Consider the following 27,221-nt stretch of genomic DNA (forward strand, 5'->3'; position numbering starts at 1 on the left):
GTCACAGGGGGTCTGGGGTGCTGCCACCCTTAGAAGCATGGTTACGGTTCCATGAAAACTCGGGTACTACATCCTTATTGTTGACAGTGTCGGTCTTCTTAGATCTCGGGAAAATTCCTTCTCTGGGCTCTTCCGGTAGTGGCACAACCTTTATCCTCAATTCATGTGTCCTTTCATCTTGGTATGGTTCTTCTGTGACTGGGTCTTCTTAGCTGACGGGTCTGGCGCCAATACTAAACAACTGTCGACATCTCATGGTGGTCAAGAATTTGACTAGGTCCCTGTAGAAAACGGGTTTGGGCTTCTGTAAGGGCATATTTATCCCTCTAGTAGTCTTGGTGATTGATGACAATATGTTTGCGGACTAATCGTGTGCACTAAGTGTTTCAGGTGATCTATTGTAAGGGCACTTTGAGATTGTTCCCCTCGAGGACTCCACTTTAGACGGATTATTTCCTTCGTTTCTTTTTGGTGGAATTGAGTCGTAGGGATAACCGTACTATCAAGAGGGGATCCGTTTCGGAAGAGTATGGGTGGAATCATCACGTACACTTTTTCCTTGCACCCTCGCTGTCTTCCTGCCTGTTGGCGTTTCTGTATTGTGCAAAACAAGGGGTACCTTGTGCTACGCGGTAGTACCGCGGCCAGGGAGGTAGTACCGCCGACCGGCGGTAGTACCACTGGTACTACCCCCTGCTGTGGTCTCGTCTTTTTCGTGTCGGGTTTTCGTAAAAGACCATGCAGGGGGCGGTAGTAGGGACGGCAGTAGGGCACAGTAGTACCGCTTGTTTAAGCAGTAGTACCGCTCCTACGTTCGCTCCAACTGTCGCACAGCTCGTAGCCCTCCTCTGTTTTATCCAGCGGCTGTAGGGAGCAGCAGTACCATTCACTAGTAGTAGTACCGCCCGCAGGGCAGTAGTATCGTTCATGTGCGCGTACTTCTTCCTCAGCCCTAGTTGACCTATGCCCGCTTGCCACAACGGTAGTACCACTGTGGCAGTGGTACTACCGCTCCATCTATGGTAGTACCACCCAGATGCGGGCCGCGGGCTGCATAACGGTTGGATGTGTCCCCCCACTATATAAAGTAATCTTCTTCTCCAAGAAGACTTACCTCTTCCCCCCAAAAGCTCCATTAATGCTCCAAGCTCCATTTTTGCCCGATCTCTCTCCCTAGCCAATCAAACTTGTTGATTTGCTCGGGATTGGTTGAGAAGGCCCCGATCTATACTTCCACCAAGAGAAATTTGATTCCCCCACTAATCCCTAGCGGATCTTGTTACTCTTGGGTGTTTGAGCACCCTAGACGGTTGAGGTCACCACGGAGCCATAGTCCATTGTGGTAAAGCTTCCTGGTGTTGTTGGGAGCCTCTGATTAAGTTGTGGAGTTTGCCCCAACCTTGTTTGTAAAGGTCCGATCGCCGCCTCCAAGGGCACCAATAGTGGAATCACGGCATCTCGCATTGTGTGAGGGCGTGAGGAGAATACGGTGGCCCTAGTGGCTTCTTGGGGAGCATTGTGCCTCCACACCGCTCCAACGGAGACGTACTTCCCCTCAAAAGGAAGGAACTTCGGTAACACATCCTCGTCTTCACCGGCTCCACTCTTGGTTATCTCGTACCTTTACTTGTGCAAGCTTATTTGTGTTACTTTCCTTGCTTGCTTGTGTGCTTGTTGTTGTTACATCATATAGGTTGCTCACCTAGTTGCACATCTAGACAACCAACTTTGATGCAAAGTTTAATTTGGTAAAGAAAAGCTAAAAATTGCTAGTTGCCTATTCACCCCCCACTAGTCAACTATATCGATCCTCTTAATTGGTATCAGAGCCTCGTCTCTTTTTAAGGACTTTGTCATCCGAAGAGTATGGTTGACGTTGTAGACGGTGTGGAGGAGCACTCCGGTGTGAATCCGGCCTCGTCTACGGGAGATGTGGGAACCTCGGTCTCTCGTGAGGAATTCAATGTGGCCTTGGAGATTTTGAAAACCTCCATGACGACCGAGGTTGAAAGCATGTTTACTAAATTCATTGAAGGGCTTAAACTATCCACCGCACTGTTGAAAGTGGGTGATCCCACTAACAAGGTGACGGATGCTAACTCCGACAAGGGGGAAGCTACGAGTGAAAAGGCTCCTTCTTCTAGTGGTAAAAATGGCACCAGCATCTTTGCCCATGTGGAACCTCCACTTGTTTATGGTGGACCAATTCCTTCCACTCATTTGAATCATGCCGGTCCTCCCCCTAAGATTGTGAAAAATGAGGACTTTGATTCTTGGGTCTATCGGTTTAAGCGTCATTTAAATCATGTGAATACTAATCTTTGGAGAATCATTGAAGAAGGTTTCTATCCACATGACCGAAGAAACTTCACTCCAAGAGAAGCCGCAGATAATCAATTCAATGAGAATGCTCTCTTCATCATCCAAGATGCAATTACACCCGAAGATCTAACTCACCTCCGGCCCTACGCCATAGCCAAAGATGCATGGCACTGAGTTTTTCCCTCTACAGGGGAAGCACAAGCATTCAACGCTCCAACTATGAAGTGGTGCAAGATGAAGCCGATGAGTTTGAAATGAAAGAAGATGAAGATTCTCGTGAGCTTTATCAAAGAGTAACCAAACTCGCGGTTTCACTCCGAGATCATGGGAGCGAGGACACGGATGACAATTGGATCAAGCGCAAATTCCTCAAGGCAATGATGCCTTACCACAAGGCCATGTCCTTCATCATTCGTCAAAGGCCGGACTTCCACACCTTCTCCTCAAGTGAAGTGTTGGATGAGTTTGTGGCTATGAGCATCTTGGACAAGACCACTGACAATGTGGTGCTTCGCTCTCAAAGGGCAAAGAAGCCTGACCTTGCATTGAAGGCCAAGGTTTGTGTTGAAGAAGAAGAAGAGGAAGAAGAGGAAAGCAAGCCCGAAGATAAAAAGTATGCCTATCATGAACACATGGCACTTGCTTCAAGGCAATTTTGGAGTAAGAAAAACTCAAGGCCAAACATCAACAAGAACAACTCAAGTGGCACGAAGAGCAAGCAATGTGTGAGGACTTGCTATAATTGTGGCAATGTCAGCCATTTTGTTGTGGAGTGCCTGTATGTAACGCCCTCGATGCGGCTATATCTCCCACGTGTCGAAGCACGACTTAGAGGCATAACCGCATTGAAAGTAATGTCGCAAGTGAGGTAATCTTCACACAACCCATGTAATACATAAGGGAAAAAGATAAATAGTTGGCTTACAATCGCCACTTCACACAAATACATGAATAAAGCATTACATCAACCAGATACAATCAAAGTCCGACTACGGAACCCAAAAATAAAAGAAGACTACCCCAAATGCTACACAGATCCCCGATCGACCCCAACTGGGCTCCACTACTGATCAACTAGAATGAAACAACACAAAGGACAAGATCTTCATCGAGCTCCTCCTTGAGATTGGTTGCGGCATCTGCACGGACTCATCGGCACTTGCAAGCTGGTTTTGGAAGTATCTGTGAGTCACGGGGACTCAGCAATCTCACACCCTCGCAATCAAGACTATTTAAGCTTAACGGTAAGGTAAAGGTATGAGGTGGAGCTGCAGCAAGCGACTAGCATGTATGGTGGCTAACATATACGCAAATGAGAGCGAGAACAGAAGGCAAAGCACAATCATGAAACTATGATCAAGAAATGATCCTAGAACAACCTACGTCAAGCATAACTCCAACACCGTGTTCACTTCCCGGACTCCGCCGGAAAGAGACCATCACGGTTACACACGCGGTTGATGTATTTTAATTAAGGTCAACTTCAGGTTTTCTACAATCGGACATTAACAAATTCCCATCTGCCCATAACCACGGGCACGGCTTTCGAAAGTTCAAATCCCTGCAAGGGTGTCCCAACTTAGCCCATAACAAGCTCTCACGGTCAACGAAGGATATTCCTTCTAGCGGGAAGACCCGATCAGGCTCGGAATCTTGGTTACAAGACATTTCGACAATGGTAAAACAAGACCAGCCAAGCCACCCAGATGTGCCGACAAATCCCGATAGGAGCTGCACATATCTCGTTCTCAGGGCACACCAGATGAGCAAGATGTCGGGTAAGCCAGCCCAGAGTTGCCCCTGGTAGCCTCGGACATCGCTCAGTTGGACCAACACTTAGAGAAGTACTGGCCCGGGGGGGTTAAAATAAGACGACCCTTGAGTCTGCAGAACCCAAGGGAAAGAAAAAGGCTAGGTGGCGAATGGTAAAACCAATGTTGGGCATTGCTGGAGGAGTTTTATTCAAGGCAAACTGTCAAGGGGTTCCCATTATAACCCAACCGCGTAAGGAACACAAAATCCGGGAAAATAACACCGATATGACGGAAACTAGGGCGGCAAGAGTGGAACAAAACACCAGGCATAAGGCCGAGCCTTCCACCCTTTACCAAGTATATAGACACATTAATTAAATAAGACATATTGTGATATCCCAACAAGTAAACATGTTCCAACAAGGAACAACATCTCCATGTTCCAACAAGGAACAAACTTCAATCTTCACCTGCAACTAACAACGCTATAAGAGGGGCTGAGCAAAGCGGTAACATAGCCAAACAACGGTTTGCTAGGACAAGGTGGGTTAGAGTCTTGGTTCAACAATATAGGAGGCATGATAAGCAAGTGGTAGGTATCGCAGCATAGGCATAGCAAAAGAGCGAGCAACTAGCAAGCAAAGATAGAAGTGATTTCGAGGGTATGGTCATCTTGCCTGAAATCCCGCAAGGAAGAAGAACGAGTCCATGAAGAAGACAAACGGACGTAGTCGAACGGGTCCTCACAATCACGACGTTATCGGAACCAACCCGAAGAAGCAAACACCGGAAAGAAGCACACAACATAGTAAACAAACCACACATGAACATGGTATGGTATGCGGGATGCGGTATGTGATGCATATGCATGATTTGACAAGGAATGATTGAACCTGGCCTCAACTTGGAAATCCAAGAGTGCCACTGGAAAGGTGAGGTGATTTCGGTTGAAATCGATATAAAGATCACCGGAACCGGATGCACGGTTTGGAAATGGCAAGCAAAACAAATATGGCACTAGTCTGCGATAAACAGCAAGTTAAATATGCTACAGCACTCAAACATGACAACAAAATACATGGCAGGGATCCACTCATGATGCTTGACAAAATATGAACACTGAGCTACGGCTAATTCATCCATTAATAGGTTCAAACAAGCATGGCAAAAGTGCAAATGATAAACAGATTTCAGACTTTGTGAAATTAACACAAGTCTGGAATTTCAGATCAGGTAGCACACTTTGGAGCATGAAAACTATATGCTACAGGAACTTAACATGGCAAAGCAAGTCATGGCATGGAGCTACTAAAATCACTTAACACAAGTCCCTTAGTGACCTTGAGCCAAAAGGGATCATAAAATACAATTGCAAGCATGTGAACATGGCAAAAACATAAACAGATCTCAGACTTAGTGAAAAACTGGAGCATGCAAATATGTTAACGAGTAGGCATGTTTACGAGCTCGATGCACTCACTACGGAGCATGGCATGACAAACTAAGAATACATCCATCAAGAATACATATCATAGAAGCTAGGCATGGCAAGAACAACAACATAGCATGCACGGATCAACAACAACATCCTCGGCAAAATCGCTAACAAGTAAACAATCTGCCAGGATTCACGAAATAGCAAAAGTAGAGCTCGATTGACTCAAGCTAGGTGCTCCATAATTGCAAAAAAAGACATGGATGGATAGAGCACCACAATATTAACAAACCATCCTTACTAATCATCCTCAAAAGAGGCACGGATCACTAGGAAACAATATGAACATATGGCATATTGATAAAAAAAACAGATCAAGGACTTAGTGAAATTCTAAATCCCTGAAATCAGCATTAACGAATGCACTACTCTGCAAGCTTGTGCTAGTCACTACACATGTCATAAAAATGCATGGTAAGCACCTCTGTAAAGATGGAATGGAATATAACAAAACACATGTAGAGCTCAGGAGCATATCATGCACACATTAATCATGGCAAAAAATGACAAATAGCTATTTGGTGCAACAGATCCGACAACTAACTCAAATAGCTCTCTTCCAATAGCATTTCGGGCATCAAGATGAGCTCAAATAAAAATGATGCAATGAGATGAAATATGTGCTCTCTGAGGCGAACATTTTGATATGCTATACGTGCAAAATGGAGCTACGGATGCAAAGTTACGACATGATGAACATGGGCATTTGAATATGGAAATCTCGGGGACTTAGTAGAAATTATACCTCCCGAAACGGATCTAGGGTTTCAGGGAACGCCGTACGAGGTTCGCCGGAAGGTCACCGGAGGAGAGGGAGACGGCACCGGAGTTGGGGAAGGGCTCGCCAGAGTGAGGGGAGTCCGGCCGGAGGCGCTGCGGTGGCGGCGAGCTCCGGCGAGGCACGGGCAGCCGGTGCGGTGGCGCGGTGGTGCAGCGGCGAGCTCGTCACCGGCAGGAGGTGCGGCGGCCGACGCGGAGCGCTGCGGCGGTGCGGGTGGCGCGGCCGTCGAGCGGGGCGGCGCGGGTGGAGAGCCGGGCGGCGGGGCAGGCGCGCGAGGCGCTTGGCGGCGGCGGCCCGATCTGGCCCGGGGCGGGCCCGATCTGGGCTCCCTCGGGCCCGGCGGCGGGGAGGAGAGAGGAGGTCCGGCGGGATGACATGTCGCGCCCGGATTGGTCCGGCGCGGCGGCTGGACATGTCCGGTGCAGAAGAAAATGTCCGGTGGCGTGAGGTAGGAGGAGCTAGGGTTTGGACAGCGAGAATTTCGGCGAAGGCCACATATATATAGGTAGAGGGAGCTAGGAGAGTCCAAATGAGGTGCGGTTTTCGGTCACGCGATCGTGATCGAACGACCGAGATGATGGAGGAGGTTTAGGTGGGTTTTTGGGCCACTTTGGAAGGGTGTTGGGCTGCAACACACACGAGGCCTTTTCGGTCCCTCGGTTAACCGTTGGAGTATCAAACGAAGTCCAAATGGCACAAAAATTGACAGGCAGTCTACCGGTAGTAAACCAAGGCCGCATGACAAGTCTCGGTCCAATCCGGAAATGTTTAAAACCTGCAGACGAAAAGAGGTAGAAAGGGACACCGGATGACATAGGAGTGCCGGATTGCAAAACGGACAACGGGAAAAATGCTCGGATGCATGAGATGAACATGTATGCAAATGAAATGCACATGATGACATGATATGCAATGCATGACATGCAAGCAATGACAAGGCAACAACAGCGAATAACTGGAGGACACTTGGCACATCGGTCTCGGGGCTCTACACCGTATGAGAAGAGGGAAGACAATGGTGGCAAGCTCATCTGCAAGGCCAAAGCCAAGTCTTTCCCAAACAAGAGCAACTTCACCAAGAAGACTTGTCACAAGGCATTGGTGGTACAAGAAGAGTACCATGAGGATGAGGATGATGACGATGGTGATTCGGTTGCCATGGCCTCCGTTGCCATTGCAAGAACTCCACGGGTGTCCCTCTTCGACTCACCTAATGAGAACATCACCGTCAAGTGCCTCATGGCTAAAGCCACCAACAAGGTAACCCCCTACATCAAAACTACCACCATTAATAATCCATCTTTGACAAATTGCATTGATGAACATGCGGGGTCTAATGTGGAGGAGAATGAGTTTGAGTCTTTTATGAACAAACTCTAGGGTAAATCCAAGAAGCACTTCGTTGCTCTCTTGGAACAACTTGGTGAAGCCAATGACATGATTGAGGCTCATGAAGATACCATCTCTAAGATGGAGGGCATAGTCGTGACTATGCCGATGAGATTTCGGATCTTTCCAATTCTCTTGAGGAAGCGCGTGGTCTTCGTTTGGCTCTTGAGGAGTCACACAACGATGATCATGCTAAATTAAAGAAAGATCTTGATCATGATCTTGTTGTATATCGTGTGCTAAATTCCGAGAAGGCCAAACTTGGGGTTGATCTTGCTAGACTCAAGGTGGAGTTTGATATACTTGACAAGGCTCACAAGGCCTTGAAAGGTGTTGATGCTAGCCTCAAGGAGACTCATGATCAACTCCAAGTGAAGCTAACCAAGGAGAAAGCCACCTTTCCTCATATGGTGTTACTTGATAATGCAAATGCTACTAACCCTTATTGTGAGCATGTGCATCTTGTTGAGGAAAATGCTAAGTTGAAGGAGAAACTTGAGAAAGGCCTTGTGTCGTGCATACAAGGTGAGAAGAACCTCAACGACCTTTTGAGCAATCAAAAGGAAGTTGTAGCCAAAGAAGGGATTGGGTTCGCACCCATGCCCAAGAACAAGAAGAAGAATGACAAGACCAAATGACCTCCCTGTCAGATTTCGGGTTCCGGCAGACCCTTGAGGTTCGAACTCTGGGGTGCGCGCGGAGATTTCGCCTCCTACCTACTTGCGCTCCTCCGCCTTGCTAGGATCTAAACTAAGGAAAGAACAACACAAGAGACACAGGGTTTATACCGGTTCGGGCCACCGTTCTGGTGTAATAACCTACTCCAGTGTGTGGTGTGGTGGATTGCCTCTTGGGCTGATGATGATGAACAATACAAGGAAGAACAGCCTCGCGAGGGTCTGTTCTTGGCTGGGGCGATGAACTGCTGGGAGGAGCTCAGTCACCTTTCTCTCTCTCTCTTTCCGATCTTCTCTATCCTTCCAACCCCCCAGCTCAGCTCAGCCCAGTCCCCTTTGCTCTGTGGGTGGCTGGTCCTATTTATAGAGGCCCTGGTCCTCTTCCCAAATATCGAGCGGGAAGGGAGCCAACAATGGCGGGCTAATTTGAAGGGGGACAGCTAGTATCAGCTATCCTGACAAAAGTAGTCTTCGCCTGCGCAAAGCTCTGGTGATGACGTCGTCTTAGGCTCCACGGTGACCTCTGTCCAGTAGTCCTCCTGGTCTTGGTCTCGTTGCACCGAAACGGAAACCTTTGCCTGATGCCTCGGTACTCCGCGGCTGCGCTTGCCCCCTTTGCACCAAAGAGGAAGGGAGGACACTGCGCGGGCTGGCACCCGCCTGGCGCCACCGGTCGTCATGGCTTGCATCACGGGCACCTCGTGTGGTACCCCGCCTTGATCTCTCCGCCTCCTCGTGAGCCAGCCTGACGAGGCCGCGCCTGAGGAAGTTCCGCGTCATTCGCCCCGCGAGGCTTGGCCCCTCGCGAGGGTCTTGGGTTTGTGTTGGTGAAGATGGGCCACGCTGGGCCCCCCTTTGAGCCACGCCGCAGGCCACAGGTAGGCAAGTCTGGGGACCCCCGTTCCCAGAACACCGACAGTAGCCCCCGGGCCCAAGGCGCGCCCGGACTTGGCCGTGCAGGAAGGCGGAAGGGCAAGAGCGAAGCGCCACGGGCCCTAACAGCCTGTGGCTTTGGGCGCTGCGTGGCGGTTGGTTGGACGTGGGCGTCTCCACTTCTCGATGGCGCCTCGGCAACTGCACAGATTGGACAAGTCCCTGCATGCAAAGTGGGTCATGATTACCTGCAATCGTGGAGGTAGGCGGTTGGCCTTTGCCGACCATAAGCACGAAACAGCGCGCGCCCTTCCAGTCCATCCCTCCTTGCTTCTCCTTATTCCCGATCATTGCTCCATCTTGCTGCGATGGCTCCGATCCGCCGGTTCTCGACGACAGAGAAGGGAAAGGCTCCCCAAGGGGAACCAGACCCACTCCCGCCGAAGAAACGGCTCGCCCCCCGTGGCCCGGACGAGGGGGCCCTTCAGGTGGTGTCGAGGCCTTGGTGCGAGCGGGTGCCTCCGGGGTTCCCGCTGCCATTGTACGCCCACGTCGAGGGACCCAAGGAGCTGATGCTGACCGCCATGGGCGGCGCCGCCGTCGGCGCGGAAGGGTCACGAATGTGTGGGTCGTCCCCCTGGGGTCCACACCGAGGGCTCCACCCAAGAGTTCGTGATCCACGTCGCCATTCCTCTTCAGTCTTGGATCCGCCTTCCTCCCTTCTTCGCCTCCATCGTCCCGCAGGGGGAGCCCCTGGAGCTCTGGCTGCAGCACGCCAGCTGCAGCACCCTCGTGACCGAGGCAGAGGTCACGGTCGTTGCCCCGGGCGAGGTCTTCATGACTCGGGGCTGGAGAGATATCGCCCGGGTTTGCAGGGTAAGGGGCGTCTTCGCGGTCCACTTGGATTACGACGGTGCTTCGGTGATGCTCTTCAAGGTCTTCGATGCGAGCGGGCGCCGGCTGGAGTGCTGCCCCGGGGAAGGTGGCCCGGACCCTGCCGCAACAAGGACTGGGCCCGCCAACCACTCCCTTGGCGGCTCCTCAGGCGGTGGAGGCGTCGGAGGCTCCAGCGACTCCAGCGAGCTCTTCACGACTCCGGAGACGAGCGACGACAGCTACGAGCCCCCGAGTCGGTGCCGCTCCTGGAGCAGGGCGGGCTCGTCAGGCTGCCGCCAACTCTGATCTGGATGGGGTTGGCGTCGGTGCTTGACGGCCCACTGTTGATGATGGCGTCTTTTGCAGGGTCGCGCGTAGTTTGTGTCCCTTTAGGATCTGTTCCCTGCGAGGAATCAAAAACGCGTCCCGTGGGGGCTTGTAAGGTGCCTGTGATCCTGTTTTGTTAACATAACCCTTGTCGTAGAATTGCGCGAGTTGCTCATTCCATCTTAGCTCAGTCCTCCCTTTCGAACCTCACGAGGGCTTGGTGCTCTGCACCGACAGGTCCCAGTCCCAAGGCGGCTTCAGCCGTCGCTGGTATGCCAGGTCGCGATGCCGTGGTCAAGGCCAGGAGGTGAGCGACACGGAGTCCGGTAAGAGCCCCTGAGTCGCGATGCTCAGGAGGTCCCCTTTGGCGCCCAAGCAGGCGTTGTTTGGTGAGAAAGGAGAGCGGCGTCACTAACATGGGGTAGCATTAGGTGCGGGGATGGTGCCACGGCAGCTGGCGCTTCCAGGTGATGACTTATCTTGAGGATCAAGGGCCGCTCTCTAATGTGTCGCCGGGTCCGTGCATCGACAGGCGTGAGGTTTCTCGGCGAGGTCCTCGTGTGTCTCTCCCCTCTCGCCTTTGCTCCCCTTTCTGCTCTACGTCCTCGGGTCCCGGCCCTCGAGCGAGTCTCAACCGTCGCTGGTGTGCCAGGTCGCGATGCCGTGGTCAAGGCCAGAGGGTGAGGGCTGGAGAGCCAGTAGGAGCCCTGAGTCACGATGCTCAGGTGCCCCACCTTTAACGTGCAAGCGGTTCGCGCGGACAAGAGCGCAGGTGACACCACAAGGGCCTCGCCTGACGCAGCCCCTTCAGGAGGTCCTGCAGGTCCATCATAGAAAAAACAAGGGGTTGCCATGACAATTGATAGTCAGCCGTTGGTTGCTTCCGAGGGGTAGTGAGGCACTGAAGGCTTGACGAGGTGACGCTATGCGGGGCTGCCGCGGCCAGAGCTCAGCCATCCAGGTTTGTCGGCGTTGCAGGGACGGACCCATGCGCAAGCGTCGTGCCGTTTGGGAGCAGCTCCGTTAGTTGGCATCAGCTGAGCAGGCAACTAGGGAAAACACATTAGCCGCGAAGGAGTGGATTCATTCAAATAGATGCTGGGAATGCGGACATCACTGGGTCAGGCCCGAGCGACTTGGGGGGTCATGCAGCCTGAGGGGCACCCCCAACAAGGTAAGCTAACAACATGGAATAAAAAAGGGATACACGCTGTAGGGACGGACCCACGCGGCCTGGGAATAATGCAGCCCTGGGGGGCGCTCCCAGCTGGAAATAAAACTTGAAAGATGTCACCTGATGATGTTGAGGACGGAGGAGCGTTGGTGTAGCAAGCTCGGTGGGCTGCGGGAGCCGATCCTCACGAGCCCCCAGGCCCAGGGGCCTCGGGAGGCTCCGGAGGCGCTGGCGGCTCCTCACGGGCCATCTCCATCCCTGCCAGGGCTGCGGAACGCCTGGCCTCTCATGAGGTGCTGGTACATGTCAGCCGCGTTCGGCAAGCCGTAAGGCATGCGAACGTAGCTGTGGGGTGGGCCTCCGTAGCACCCCACTCGCGAGGGCCAGAGGCGCTCCAGAGAGGCGACTCGGTTGAGCCCTGGTATGTCGATGCAGACGCGCAGCCCACCATCCTCGCCTGGATGGGGAGCCACTGCTGGTAGGCGGCGGCCGCCTTTCATGACTCTTGACTCCTGTAGCTCCTGAATGGCCTTGCTGATGAACTCCTGAAGGTCTGGGTCTCCTTGCCTTGCTCCTTCTTGAGGGAAACGTGCTTCGAAACACGCCTCCATGTGGTGCCCAAGCGCCTCCCTCGTAACCCTAGCTAGGTCGGTGGCCCTCCAGGGGAGAGCCCCCGAGCCCTGCCTGAGGAGGGCGCCGGGCGTGCTTTCCTATGCGATGGAAGGAGGTTCCCCCTGGGCAGGCGCGGGACTAGAGGGGCCTGCCTCCTGAGTGGTCGGGCTGGACGATGTCTTCTTCTTCTTAGGGGCGGTCTCGGGAGGCCTCCTGCTTCCATGATACGGGTCTTCCAGTGACGCGGCCTGAAAGGCTCGTTCCAGGGAACAAACCGCGTCCTTCTCTTCACATGGCACCGTGATGACTCCGCCGCTTCCTGGCATCTTGAGGACGTTGTAGCCGTGGTGAGTTACGGCCATGAACTTGGCCAGCGCTGGGTACCCAAGGATGGTGTTGTACGGCAGGCGAATGTGAGCGACGTCGAAGTCGATGAGCTCGGTGCGGTAGTTGTCGCGTGCCCTGAAGGTGACAGGGAGGCGAACCTGCCCAATCGGGACCGTGGAGCCGTCGGTGATACCGAAGAAAGGCTTGGTTGGCTGAAGTTGGCTGTAGGGCACTTGGAGGTTGTCGAATGTTTCCACGGACAGGACGTTGAGCCCTGCCCCGCCATCGATGAGGGTCTTGGTGACCACCACGTTGCTGATGATTGGGGAACAAAGCATCGGGAGAACTCCGGCTTTAGCCGCACACTTGAGCTGATCTGCTGAGCTGAACGTGATGGCGCACGCCGACCACCTGAGAGGGCGCGTGGCTTCGAGCCTGGGGAGGACTGCGTTCACTTCGCGGGCGAACTGCTTGAAGATGCGCTGAGAGGCTGGGGCTTGTGCCCCTCCCAGGATGCAGGCGATCGCGCGCGGCTCCTGGAAGCCCCCAGCCCCCTCGTCCTGGTGGCGGTCCTCGTTTCTCCTTGGCTGCGGCGGCAGCGGTGGGAGGCCTGCGTTGCCCTGCAGGCGATCCTCGCGAGGCTGATCCCTCCAGTCTCCCTCGCGAGGCTGATCCCTCCAGCCTCCCTCGCGAGGCGGGTCTTGCCAGCGATCCTCGCGAGGTTGATCGCGCCACCCTTGGCGCGGGCCACGGTCTTCCCAGCGTTCTGCGTTCCTTCCTCCTCCTCGGCCGTAGCCCCAGTCACTGCGGTCAGGGCGACGACCGATCCTTCCTTCTCGCACGGCTCAGAGCTCTTGACATTCGTTGGTGTTGTGGGTGTGGAGGTCGTGGTACACACAGTACCAGCTGCCCTTGGAAGGTTTGGGCTGATCTCTGCCCCGCTTGGTGTCTGGTTCTGCCGCGAGCACAGCAGCCCCCTTGCGCTTCACATCCTTGGCCTTGGGCTTCTTCTCTTCTGGGTCTGCGGCAGGCAGCTCGAGGAGGGAGAGACGCCCTTCCTCGGCCCTGGCGCACTTGGTTGCCAGGTTGAACAGTTCCAAGGAAGTGCACAGGTCTTCATCCATCGCCAGCTCCTCCTTCATCTTGACGTCGTGCACGCCGTCGGAGAAGGCCGAGATGATGGCCTCCTCAGTCACCTTGGGAATCTTGAGGCGCGCGTTGTTGAAGCACTGGATGTACTTCTACAGGGTCTCCCCGGGCTGTTGCTTGATGCGGCGCATGTTGCTCACGGCGGGTGGCCAATTGCGGGTGCCTTGGAAGTTGGCGATGAAGCGGGTGCGCATCTTGTCCCAGGAGGAGATTGTGCCTGGAGCCAGGTTCAGGAGCCAGGTGCGGGCCCCGTCCTTGAGTGCCATGGGGAACCAGTTCGTCATGACCTTCTCGTCTCCGTTGGCAGCTTCGATGCCCAGCTCGTAGAGCTGGAGGAACTCCGCAGGGTCAGCCGTGTCGTCGTAGTGAGGGGGCAAGTCTGGCTTGAACTTGCCGGGCCACACGACGTTGCGTAGCTCGGCGGTGAAGGCGTGGCAGCCTGCTGTGGCCACGGGAGGCCTTGGATGACGGGGAGCTTGGTCTTGCAGGTCCCCACGCGCTGCAGCTGGGAGCCGCGCGGGATCTTGACGCGCGGGAGCAGGAGCATGGTCACGACATGCTGGAGCAGGGAGCGCCCGGGCAGCTTCTTGCGGGCGAGGGACTTCTTGACAGCTCTGCTCTTGCTGTGCTGGCGCCTGGCGGAGCGGGTTCCGCCCAGGGGCCACGCGCCTTGGAGCCATGGCGCCTTCTGAGGAGGAGGCGGCCGGGGCACCGCTGGAGCTTCATTGCCCGCACGGAGCGGGGTGCGGTGCAGCGGAACGGACGGTGCAGGAGAGCCCCCTGCGGCACGGACGAGCTCGGCGACGCGGTCGAGCCATTCTTCGTAGACGTCGTTGACAGGACGGTAGCGCATGAGCTTGTTCGCCGTGATGAGTGCAGCCCGAGCCTCCATGGGCGCGCGGAGTGCGCGGGACGAAGAACCAGCTGGGGTGAGCGAAGGAGTTGCGGTGCGGCCGTCTTGCCACACGGACGGATGCTGGGACAATGCTTGTTGCTCGTCCCCCGCCGGCCCGGTGGCGGCATTGATGGCAGGTGACGGGGAACGGCGAGGACGCCCGTCGACAGGGGCCGTCTGGGCGACGCGGGAAGCAAGCGCGGCCCGGAGCTCAGCGCGGGCCCGACGAGTGTCAGACATGGGCGTGATGGTCGGAGGAGAACGGGGTGGTGGAAGACGAATCCCGGCGCACCCCTACCTGGCGTGCCAAATGTCGGATTTCGGGTTCCGGCAGACCCTTGAGGTTTGAACTCTGGGGTGCGCGCGGAGATTTCACCTCCTACCTACCTGCACTCCTCCGCCTTGCTAGGATCTAAACTAAGGAAAGAACAACACAAGAGACGCAGGGTTTATACTGGTTCGGGCCACCGTTGTGGTGTAATACCCTACTCCAGTGTGTGGTGTGGTGGATTGCCTCTTGGGCTGATGATGATGAACAATACAAGGAAGAACAACCTCGCGAGGGTCTGTTCTTGGCTGGGGCGATGAACTACTGGGAGGAGCTCAGTCACCTTTCTCTCTCTCTCTTTCCGATCTTCTCTATCCTTCCAACCCCCCGGCTCAGCTCAGCCCAGTCCCCTTTGCTCTGTGTTAGCTGGTCCTATTTATAGAGGCCCTGGTCCTCTTCCCAAATATCGAGCGGGAAGGGAGCCAACAATGGCGGGCTAATTTGAAGGGAGAAAGGTAGTATCAGCTATCCTGACAAAAGTAGTCTTCGCCTGCGCAAAGCTCTGGTGATGACGACATCTTGGGCTCCACGGTGACCTCTGTCCAGTAGTCCTCCTGGTCTTGGTCTCGTTGCACCGAAATGGCAACCTTTTCCTGATGCCTCGCTACTCCGCGGATGCGCTTGCCCCCTTTGCACCAAAGAGGAAGGGAGGACACTGCGTGGGCTGGCACCCGCCTGGCGCCCCCGGTCATCATGGCTTGCATCACGGGCACCTCATGAGGTACCCCGCCTTGATCTCTCCGCCTCCTCGTGAGCCAGCCTGACGAGGCCGCGCCTGAGGAAGCTCCACATCGTCCGCCCCACGAGGCTTGGCCCCTCGCGAGGACTTGGTGGTGGACGTGCACAAGATTCCATCTATGACCACCAATGTCGAATGGGGTGATGCCTCGTTTTCTAAGGTATTGGGACTTGGCAAGGTTGTCATCTCTCATGATCTCACGATCGAGAAGGTCATGCTTGTTGAGTCCCTTGCATACAATTTACTTTCCGTTCGTCAACTTACACTCATGGGCTTTGCCACCTTCTTTGATATTGATACCGTGGCCCTCTTCTGGAGCAAGACTCTTAAAGTAGCCTTTGTTGGGCATGTCGAGAACGGTCTCTATGTGATTAACTTTTCGGAGCGACCCACTAAGACCGCGACATGCCTAATGGCTAAAGTTGACGTGGGATGGCTTTGGCATCACCGTCTAGCCCATGTCAATATGAGATCTTTGCAAAGTATTCTCAAGGGGGACCATGTCCATGGACTAACAAATGTTAGTTTTGCTAAAGATCGTGCTTGCAGTGCTTGTATCGAAGGAAAGCTAGATGAGAAGGCTCACCCTCCCACGACTATCATTTACTCGAAGAGGCCTTTGGAGCTCCTTCACATGGATATCATTGGGCCTCCATCCTTTGGTAGTCTCGGGGGAAGAAAGTATTTCTTGGTGATTGTGGATGACTATTCAAGATACACGTGGGTATATTTCTTCAAGAGGAAGAGCGAGACCCAATAAACTATCATTGACTTTGCAAATGAAGCTCAACATCAACACAATGCAAAGATCTTGACTATAAGAAGTGACAACGGCACCGAGTTCACGAATTACACCTTGGATGAGTTTCTTAGTGATGAGGGGATCAAGCATCAATATTACGCACCATACACCCCTCAACAAAATGGTGTAGCGGAAAGGAAAAACTGGACGTTGATGGATGCGGCAAGGACCATGATGGCGGAGTTCAAGTCTCCGTACAACTTTTGGGCCGAAGCCATCAACACCGCTTGTCATGCTTCCAATCGTCTCTACCTCCGCAAGGGTTTGAACAAGACTCCATATAAGATAATCACCAGTAACAAGCCCAGCCTCAAGTACTTTCGGGTGTTCGGGTGTAAGTGTTTCATTCTCAAGAAAGGTGTTCATTTGTCTAAATTTGATGCTAGAGCTTATGAGAGCATATTTGTTGGTTATGCTACAAACTCTCATGCTTACCGCGTCCTCAATAAGTCCACGGGACTTATTGAGGAGACGTGTAACATGGAGTTTGATGAGAATAACGGCTCCCAAGTGGAGCAAAGTGGCACTTGTGATGTAGGTGATGAAATTCCTCCTCAAGCCATAAGAAGAATGGGAGTTGGTTTTATCCTACCCATTGAGGAACCCCTTGTGGCCGAAGCAGAAGGACAATGCTCCATTCAAGTGGAGCCATCACCAACCCAAGGCTCACACGCTTCCGAAGAACAAAGTGAAGGCCCTCAACCTCATGAACAAGACCAAGGGAAAGATTAATCTCAAGACGGTTTTGAATAACCAAGTGATGCCCAAGGTCAAGTTCTCTCCTCCAATCAAGTTCAAGATCAAGAGCTACCTCAAGATCAAGAACAAGCTCAAGACGACGCTCAAGATGATCAAGTGACCGCTCCTCGACTCACCCCCAAGGAGGAATTGGAGCGTCGTGCCGCCAAGGTTGCATCCAAGCTCTTCACCAAGGGTCATCTCATGAAGAATGTGCTTGGAAGCATTCAAAAGGGGGTAAGAACTCGTAGACAATTGGCAAACTATTGTGAACATCACGCATTTGTCTCTTGTGTCGAACCCCAAAAGGTATATGAGGCGCTCAAAGACCCGGATTGGCTAAATGCCATGCATGAAGAACTCAACAACTTCAAGTACAACAAGGTGTGGAGATTGGTGCCAAGGAAAACGGGGAACCATAATGTCATTAGAACCATGTGGATATTCAGGAACAAGCAAGTTGCTCATGGGACCATCATTCGCAACAAGGCAAGATTGGTGGCACAAGGCTACTCCCAAGTCAAGGGTATCGACTACGGTGAAACCTTTGCTCCCGTTGCTCGCCTTGAATCCATTCGTTTGTTTATTTCTTATGCTTCTCATCACAACTTTAAGTTGCAACAAATGGATGTGAAAAGTGCTTTTCTTAATGGTCCTATTAATGAGTTGGTATATGTCAACCAACCCCCCGGGTTCGAGGATCCCTACTTTCCCGATCATGTGTATCGACTCGATAAGGCACTCTATGGCCTTAAACAAGCCCCACGTGCGTGGTATGACCACCTTACCGAATTACTACAAGATCGTGGATTTGAAGTTGGGATGATCGACCCCACTCTTTTTACAAAGAAGGTCAAAGGGGAGTTGTTTGTGTGCCAACTATATGTTGATGATATCATCTCTGGTTCCCCTAACAAAGCTTTCAATGAGGAGTTTTCCGCTCTCATGACCTCTAAGTTCAAGATGTCTTCGATGGGAGAGTTGAAGTTCTTCCTTGGATTTGAAGTCAAACAAAGAAGAGAAGGAACCTTCATCAACCAAGCCAAATACACTCAAGACATGCTAAAGAGATTCAAGTTAAGTGATGCCAAGCCGGCTTCCACTCCAATGCCCACCAAGTGCCAACTTGACATTGATCCCAATGGTAAAGCGGTGGATCAAAAGGTATATCGCTCCATGATTGGCTCCTTGCTTTACCTTTGTGCATCTAGATCGGATATCATGTTGAGTGTGGGAATTTGTGCACGGTTTCAAGCCGCACCTAAGGAAAGTCACTTTGTGGCGGTCAAGCGAATCTTTCGATATTTGGCTCATACCCCAAACTTTGGCTTATGGTACCCAAGGGGAGCAAACTTCAAGCTTGCAGGATACTCGGACTCTGGTTGGGCGGAAGACAAAGTGGATAGGAAGTCCACTTCCGAAGGGTGCCAATTTCTAGGTTGCTCTTTGGTGAATTGGTCTTCCAAGAAACAAAGTTGTGTGTCTCTCTCGTCCACCGAAGCGGAGTATGTGGTGGCCAGTAGTTGTTGTGCACAACTTCTTTGGATGAGGCAAACTTTAAAGGATTACGGTGTCATTTGTGACAAAGTGCCTCTTTGGTGTGACAATGAAAGTGCCATCAAGATTTCTCTCAACCGGTCCAACACTTCAAGATGAAGCATATTGAGATTCGATATCACTTCATCCGGGATCACATTAGGCGAGGGGAGATCGAGCTCAACTATGTCAACACTCATGATAACCTTGCAGATATCTTCATGAAGCCCTTGGATGAAGCAAGATTTCGCGAGTTAAGGCATGAGCTAAATATCATTGATTCGAGCAATGTGACTTGAACCCTTGCACACCCCACCACACTCTTCTTGATGTCTAGTTTAGATGTAGGCATGGACATAGGGGGAGTACTGTCTCTCAATGAACTCTTCCTCCCCCATTATGCATAAATTGACCGAGTCTCTCACGTTAGCCATTTTTGATGGTTCTTGTGCTTCAAAGACGAGTTTTGGTCATGGGCCCAAGGATAATTCTTCGTGGCGCCATACCATCTGCTCAAACAAAGGTGGCCTCGGCCACCGTCCTCTCTTCTCGAGAGTTTGTCTGTGTGTTGTTTCTTGTTGCTTGTACTTATCTCTTTTTAGTGGTTGTGCTTTGGTTTGGTCGTGTTTGTTTTTGGCTCGTCGTGTCTTGAGTGGTCCTTCTGTTTTTTTGCTAGTCGGGCGTAAGCCATCATTTCCCCTTGTTCCTGCTTTGGGGCGCCTGAGCAGTACTACCGCTTATACAAGCGGTACTACCGCCCGGCCGACACGGTACTACCGGGAGTGGTTCACTAGGCGCTTTGTGCTCCAGATCTGCACCAGAGCAGTACTACCGTGCCTTGCATGGTACTACCGCTTGGGGCTGGGCGAGTGGGGTATGTATTGGGCAGGGGGAGTTTCTACTCCCCCATACCCGTTCAGTTTGCCCCATTCCCTCGTCCTCTCCTCTCTCAGGCGACTCCCCAAGCACCGGAGGCTCGCCGTCGGGCCGCCGGATTCAGGTCGGCTCCCTCGTTTCCATCCGGTGGGATCTTTCCCCACCCTCTCCTCGTGCCATGGATGCCGGTATTGCTCCTGTTCTTCTCTCTCTTGGTTCTCCTTCTTGGATCTAGGTTTTGGGGCTATACTCGTTGCATCCCTCGATTTAGTTGTTGAATCGACGCTTAGGAAGGACTTGGGAGACTTCTAGACTAAGGTGTTCGTCGTTTAGGTGTAGAAATATGATCTTGTGCATCTCCGGTAGTACCAGATCTTGCCGCGGTAGGTGTCAGCCCGCTGACAACTGCTCCAGCGGTACTACCGCTTACGTGCATGGTACTACCGCCCTGAGATGCTATTGCTCCTGTTTCTATACCTAATTCTCTTTTTAGCCGTCGTTGTTCCCTGGCTTATGCTCTCTTGCTTTTGTGGCCCTTGTGTGCGTGTGCTTTCAGGTGGTAGTAGCTCCGGGCATCAGGCTCGTCGCAGGAATCCAGACCGTGCAACAAGTTCCAAGCGCTTTCGCTCGTCAGATGCTCCAGAGTCTGCTGCTGGTGGTGGTGATGGTGTCTCTTCTGAGCCGCCAAAGCGCAAGGCCAAGGTTCCAACATCAAAGATCTCCGCTGGACACAAGCCTGCTAATCTGATGTCTGCCATGGAGTTTTGCACCAAGAGGAAGCACAATCACTATCATGTGGTTCAAGAGCCTGCTCTTCAGAGGCGTCCATTTTGGAATAGGTTTCAACAGTCAATCTACCACGATGTCTTGAAGAAAAAGAAGAACTTGTTTGTGAAGGTCAAGTCTGTCAATCTCACACACATGGAGAAGGACCTGCCATACTTTGGGAATGCTCTGTAGAGGTGTGAGGAGTTGGACATCAAGAGGATCATCACCTTCAACAAAGACTTTGATGCCGAGCTCGTGGCCTAGTTCTTTGCCACCATTCACTTTGGGCATGATCCGGCCCGTACTCTGTCTTGGATGACCAATGGTCGTCGTCTTTCCGCACCATGGAAAGATTTCATGGTCAGCTTGACGTACAATGATGAGGGTGCCCAGACCCCACTTGGGTTTCGCCCTCATAAGGAGATTGCCGCTACTCACAAGGAAAAGCTTTGGCCCTATTCTACCAGGAAGGTGTATGAGACTGGAAAGATTACTTATGAGCTCTGGCCCTTTCTAGACATCATGCATCGGATCTTCTGGAACTCCCTATTCCCTCGGGTTGGCAACTTGGATCAGGTGCACTCTTACCTTGTGGACATGCTTCTGTTCTGTCAAGAACATCAGGGCTCTCAGCAGGTGCTGGATGTGTCACATGTGATGTGGTCTGAGCTTCACTCTGCTGTCATGGAGCGCAAGTGCATCATCTATGGCCCCTATCTTATGCAGCTTATCGAGGACACTTAGGCAGCCCAGTTTCCAGATGAGGAGCTTGTCACAGACAACATGGTGTCTCATGACACTATCAAGCTGCATCAGAAGGAGAAGTGGAGTTCGTCTACTCCGGCACCTCCTGTGCAGGAGACTGTCCTATCTGATGATGAGGAGGAGGATGATGATGGGTCGGAGTATGAGCCCCCATCTGAGGAGCCCTCTTGGGAGAAGAAACTCAAGGAGAAGATGAAGTGTCTATTCTGCTTCCAGGACAAGGGCCGGTACAAGGCTCACAAGGAGGCCAAGATGGCTCGTCGTCGTGACAAGGCCATTATGATACAGGTTGGCCTTGAGGTTGTTGATGGCTCTGAGGAGCGGATCACTGATGAGGAGTCTTGGATTAGAGTGCATTGCCCGTGGTCTGACACTGAGGAGGACACCGGAGTCCGCGCTTCTCCCTGTACTGCAGAGGCCTCTGAGGAGGAGGAGGAGGAGGAGCATGACTGGTGATGCCATGTAGACCTACTACCATCGTGGGTCGTGTCATCCCTTTTGGTGTCTTGCTTCCAAAGGGGTAGAGTGAGGGATTTGCCTTAGGTCGCCTAGGTCTTGTGTTGGCGTGCTTGTGTTCTCGTGTCTCGCGTTCGTGTTTTCGTGTCTCGTGTTCATTGTGTTTGTTCGTTTTCTTTCGGTTGTGAGCAAGACCATATGGTGTAAGACATATGTGAACTACCCTATCCGATCTACTTTAGTATCAAGTACCCTATTATATTGTGAGAGGCTTCATCCTCAGCATTTATATTATTTCCCTCTTGCTCGTCCTTGCTTAGTTGTACTTGTTGTTATTTTCTTATGCAAGGACGTTGCCTGCCTACAAAATATAGGGGGAGTTTGATCCCAAAGATGTGCACATGGCCTTTCATGCTAATTCCTTGGTGCACACCTCTAGGGGGAGCCCGTCTATATTTTGTTAGAAGGGGGTTTGCTTATTTTTAGTCACTTTTTGTGCAAATCCCGTGTTGTCATCAATCCACCAAAAAGGGGGAGATTGTAAGGGCATATTTATCCCTCTAGTAGTTTTGGTGATTGATGACAATACGTTTGCGGACTAATCGTGTGCACTAAGTGTTTCAGGTGATCTATTATAAGGGCACTTTGCGATTGTTCCCCTCGAGGACTTCACTTTAGATGGATTATTTTCCTTCGTTTCTTTTTGGTGGAATTGAGTCGTAGGGATAACCGTACTATCAAGATGGGATCCGTTTTGGAAGAGTATGGGTGGAAGCATCACATACACTTTTTCCTTGCACCCTCGTTGTCTTCCTGCCTGTTGGCGTTTTCGTATTGTGGAAAACAAGGGGTGCCTTGTGCTATGCGGTAGTACCGCGGCCAGGGCGGTAGTACCACCGACCAGCGGTAGTACTGCTTGTTAGTACCACTGGTACTACCGCCCCTGCTGTGGTCTCGACTTTTTCGTGTCGGATTTTCGTAAAAGACCACGCAGGGGGGTGGTAGAAGGGACGGCAGTAGGGCGCGGTAGTACCGCTTGTTTAAGTAGTAGTACCACTCCTACATTCGCTCCAACTGTCACACAGCTCATTGCCCTCCTCTGTTTTTTCCAGCGGCTATAGGGAGCAGCAGTACCGCTCACTAGCGGTGGTACCGCCCGCATGGCGGTAGTACCGTTCGTGTGCGCGCACTTCTTCCTTAGCCCTGGTTGACCTATGCCTGCTTGCCACAGCGGTACTACCGCTCCATCTATGGTAGTACCGCCCAGATGTGGGCTGCGGGCTGCATAACGGTTGGATGTGTCCCCCCCACACACACTATATAAAGGGGTCTTCTTCTCCAAGAAGACTTACCTCTTCCCCCAAAAAGCTCCATTAATGCTCCAATCTCCATTTTTGCCCGATCTCTCTCCCTAGTCAATCAAACTTGTTGATTTGCTCGAGATTGGTTGAGAAGGCCCCGATCTACACTTCCACCAAGAGAAATTTGATCCCCCCACTAATCCCTAGCGGATCTTGTTACTCTTGGGTGTTTGAGCACCTTAGACAGTTGAGGTCACCATGGAGCCATAGTCCATTGTGGTGAAGCGTCGTGGCGTTGTTGGGAGCCTCCGATTAAGTTGTGGAGTTTTCCCCAACCTTGTTTGTAAAGGTCCGGTCGCTGCCTCCAAGGGCACCAGTAGTGGAATCACGGTATCATGCATTGTGTGAGGGCGTGAGGAGAATACGGTGGCCCTAGTGGCTTCTTGGGGAGCATTGTGCCTCCACACCGCTCCAATGGAGACGTACTTCCCCTCAAAAGGAAGGAACTTCGGTAACACATCCTCGTCTTCACCGGCTCCACTCTTGGTTATCTCGTACCTTTACTTGTGCAAGCTTATTTGTGTTACTTTCCTTGCTTGCTTGTGTGCTTGTTGTTGTTGCATCATATAGGCTGCTCACCTAGTTGCACATCTAGACAACCTACGTTGATGCAAAGTTTAATTTGGTAAAGAAAAGCTAAAAATTGTTAGTTGCCTATTCACCCCCCCCCCTCTAGTAAACTATATCGATCCTTTTAGCTTCATTCTCACCATATGACCTACGGTTGGCAACAACTGCCTTGTACAAGGGAAAATTGTCATACCATTATAAGGTTTAAACAAGGTTTTTCATCGTCGTCGCTCTACTATAGGTAAGTCACTCAGATTTACCATCCCATACAGCAAGGCGAATAATAAGAGTAAGTCAGTATGGTGATCAATCCGTCCCGCACCCAAATCATTACCTTGTATATGGTTTAGCGAATCTCGCATTCTAACACTAGGTCATCCTCACAAGCATTGCAGAATTTCTCTTGTCAACGAACCAAGTTCAGATAAATCCATTGATTCTGCAAACCAAACAAACATCTATCATTTCTTCACAACTCTCAGGTTTTGCGTAAATTCCTATAAAATCGTCTGTTGCTAAAATCGTAACTTCTTCCAGGGTTTTTCCTTCAGCAAGAGTGGCTTTCTTCTTGGCAGTTCCTGGGGCCTATGGGTTATGGCTCATCTCATCACTTGCAAACCTTGAAATTATCATCGGGGGCAACTGCTCGTTACTCCAACATCCAGCTTCCTAGCATTCTTAATAACATCCAGTTGTACTGTCTCACTTCCTTCTATTTGTACCAAACTAAGACGTAATTACTCAGACTCTTCATGGAGTTACAATTGCTCCATATTACCAACATTATACCTCCTTTATATTCCAATAGGACTTCATCCCTTCATGTTCTTAGGGTATCCCACATATCGATATAAAACTCGTACTTATTTTGTCTGAAGTCCACTTCGTGGAATATCATTATCTTCTCCAGGGGTCAAGTGTCCTCACAGGGTACTACCACCCTTAAAATGCACAAATCTTCCATTGACCATATTTCTCATATCCTCGAAAATGGTCATAATATTTCTACATAGAGTAACTACTCATAAAATCGAAATCAGTACCAACAATGCTAACTTTATTGATTCTCAAATTCTTACAATCTCCTGCATTTCCATTACATGCCTCAACTCAACACCTCAATATGAAAGAATTGTTCCCACCACTATTACTATATTTCTTTTGTTGAAAACTCAACTATTTAGCACAAGCCTCCTTCTCATTGGGACAATCTCCGGCAAAGTGCCCTACCTCATTAAAACTGAAACATATTACTTTTGACAAGTCTCGAGGTTTCCTTGTGATTTCAAAGCCTCCTTGGGTCCTCGGCTTCCTTTTTGGGCAATCGCTGAAATAGTGCCATGAATCTTTGCACCTAAAACATCCGATATGACTCAGGTCCTTCTTTGTAGAAATTGGGTTGTTCCTGGGATCCAATCTATTTCTCTTCCTGGACTTTTCCATGCCAATTGGGGCTTCTATTCCCTGTGGGTCATACTCCTACTTTCACTGTCGGGAATGCTACTAGATCCCCCTTTAGACAATTCTGGGAGATGTGCCCTTCTTCTCCACATGAATAACATGACATTGGTCCAGGGTTTAATTTTGTTTCCTTTGTGTGTGTCCTCGACATCTTCCTTCATCACGGGTTCTTCCAAAGTTTCCATGAGGGCTCCTTTCATTTGTTCTTTCTTCTGCTGGATGGTTCTTTGTACCATGGGGTAAATGTGACACTGAGCAGGGTAGTGGGTAGTCCCTTCACACAAGAAACAAGTAATCTGCCTAGTTGTGCATTCTTCATCTGGGTGACTTCCTTCACAATTAGGGCATTCATCCTTGTGTTCTTTATGGTTGTGTCCTATTTCTCCACAAAGCTTGCAGGCACAAGGTTTCTTCATATCATTTCCATAAGGCTTCAATTTCTGGGTCACAAGCTGAGACTTTAGTAGAGTCAACTTAAATTCTTCCTAAGTGGTTACTCTTTGCTATCCATTGATGGTTTGGTACATCCTCCACCAAGTAGCAGCACCTCTTTCAAAGTACTGAAGAGCATGATGGGTCATATCCTTTCTGGCTATAGGGTTATTCTTCATATGATCTTCCATGTTCTGAATCCATCGGTCTGTCTCCAATTGAGTCACCGGTCCAGAAAATATGAGTTCATCTCCATTCATCCTCTATTGGGTCCATGGGTTTTGGGGTAAGATAAGAGAGATAGAGAGGGGTATACACAATACAAACAATAGTTTTGAAAGGGCAGATTTTATTTTATGGCTGTCGGAAAAAACATCAAACAAATGACAGCTCACAAACATCGCATCTAACGTAAGTATATAACAGAGGTTTGGTCTTCTAAAGGTCAATAAATCTTCAAAGTCATCAAACTCTTCGAGTCTTGCTCATGTCTCCGATGGCTTCTTTCGATCGTGCTTGTCCTTCTCAAGTTCTTTTGCCAGACCATTTCTGTTGACGCGAAGTCTCTCACGATGTCCTGTAATATTCTTGGAGTTGCGTTCCAAACTTCTAGGTTTCAACATCCTTGGGATGAACCATGGTCCTCCTGTCCTTCAGTTCCTGATGAATCTCTGGTGTCTCGAGGTTTTGCTCCACCAGCTTGGCTACTTTCAGCTTCTGGGTCCTGAGTTCTTCACAAAATGCTTCCTTGTCAAATACAGCTTCCTGAAGGTCCATCTTAAACTTCTTGATGTAATACTCCAGATCCTGGTGATACACCGGCGAAGCTTAAAACTTCGTCTTTTACTGATAGGTGCTCCATCAGCCCTTTTTGTCTTCCAATCCTTCCGAAGAAATGCATGCTTAACTCAGCACGGCGACGATAGCATAAGCGGGCGATAACATCATGGATATCCATGCTTATGCCCATGTCTCCACCATGAGCTATCTTCCATAGTCGATATCTCATGCCTTGGGGTTTTCTTGACAAACTTTGCATTTTAACGCTCCATGTTCTGGTCTTTCTCCAACACACCTTGATCTTGGGTATTGACAGCTTCAATAGTCTGATAAGTTCCATAAGGGTAGCCTTCCTAGGTATACAAATCTAGAAGTTCTTCAGAGCCTTCAAATTCTGCTAGTCTTTGGAGTCTTCAACCGTTGTAGTTTCCGTTATAATGCATGGTAAAATCCTCTTCATTCCGAAGTGGTCTTAGTTGTCCGATATCTTGTACTTCTTGGAGTGGTCTCATCAGTCGAATCTTCGTGTGATCAAAAGGGGAAAGGGGTATAGTCTAACTAAAAGGGAAATATTTGATAAAGCTCAGAAAAGAAGAGAGGTAAAATATCCTTTTGAAAATAAAGTTTTAGAGAAAATCTTTTCCTATGGGCTTGCCAGTTTCTAGGGGTCACGTCCTACAGTCAACATGTGCTCTGATACCATCTTGTAGCGACCCGACCGGATGGATGAATTCTCTGTGCTTAAGTGTCATCCCTGGATCGGTATGCTGACACACACAGTACTCGAGGATTTATAACAGAGCTAAATCACATGTAACGTAAATACTATTACCTCAATCCAAATAGCGGAAGTAACAACAAGGTTGTGGATTCCCATCAAAACCAACGGCAAAGTTGAGTGTACAAATCGTAACCCTAACGTATCACTTACTCGTCGTAAGATTCCTGCAACATGAGA

The sequence above is a fragment of the Triticum aestivum genome, chromosome 7A, assembly GCF_018294505.1.
Source record: "Triticum aestivum cultivar Chinese Spring chromosome 7A, IWGSC CS RefSeq v2.1, whole genome shotgun sequence".
NCBI classification, from domain to species: domain Eukaryota; kingdom Viridiplantae; phylum Streptophyta; class Magnoliopsida; order Poales; family Poaceae; genus Triticum; species Triticum aestivum.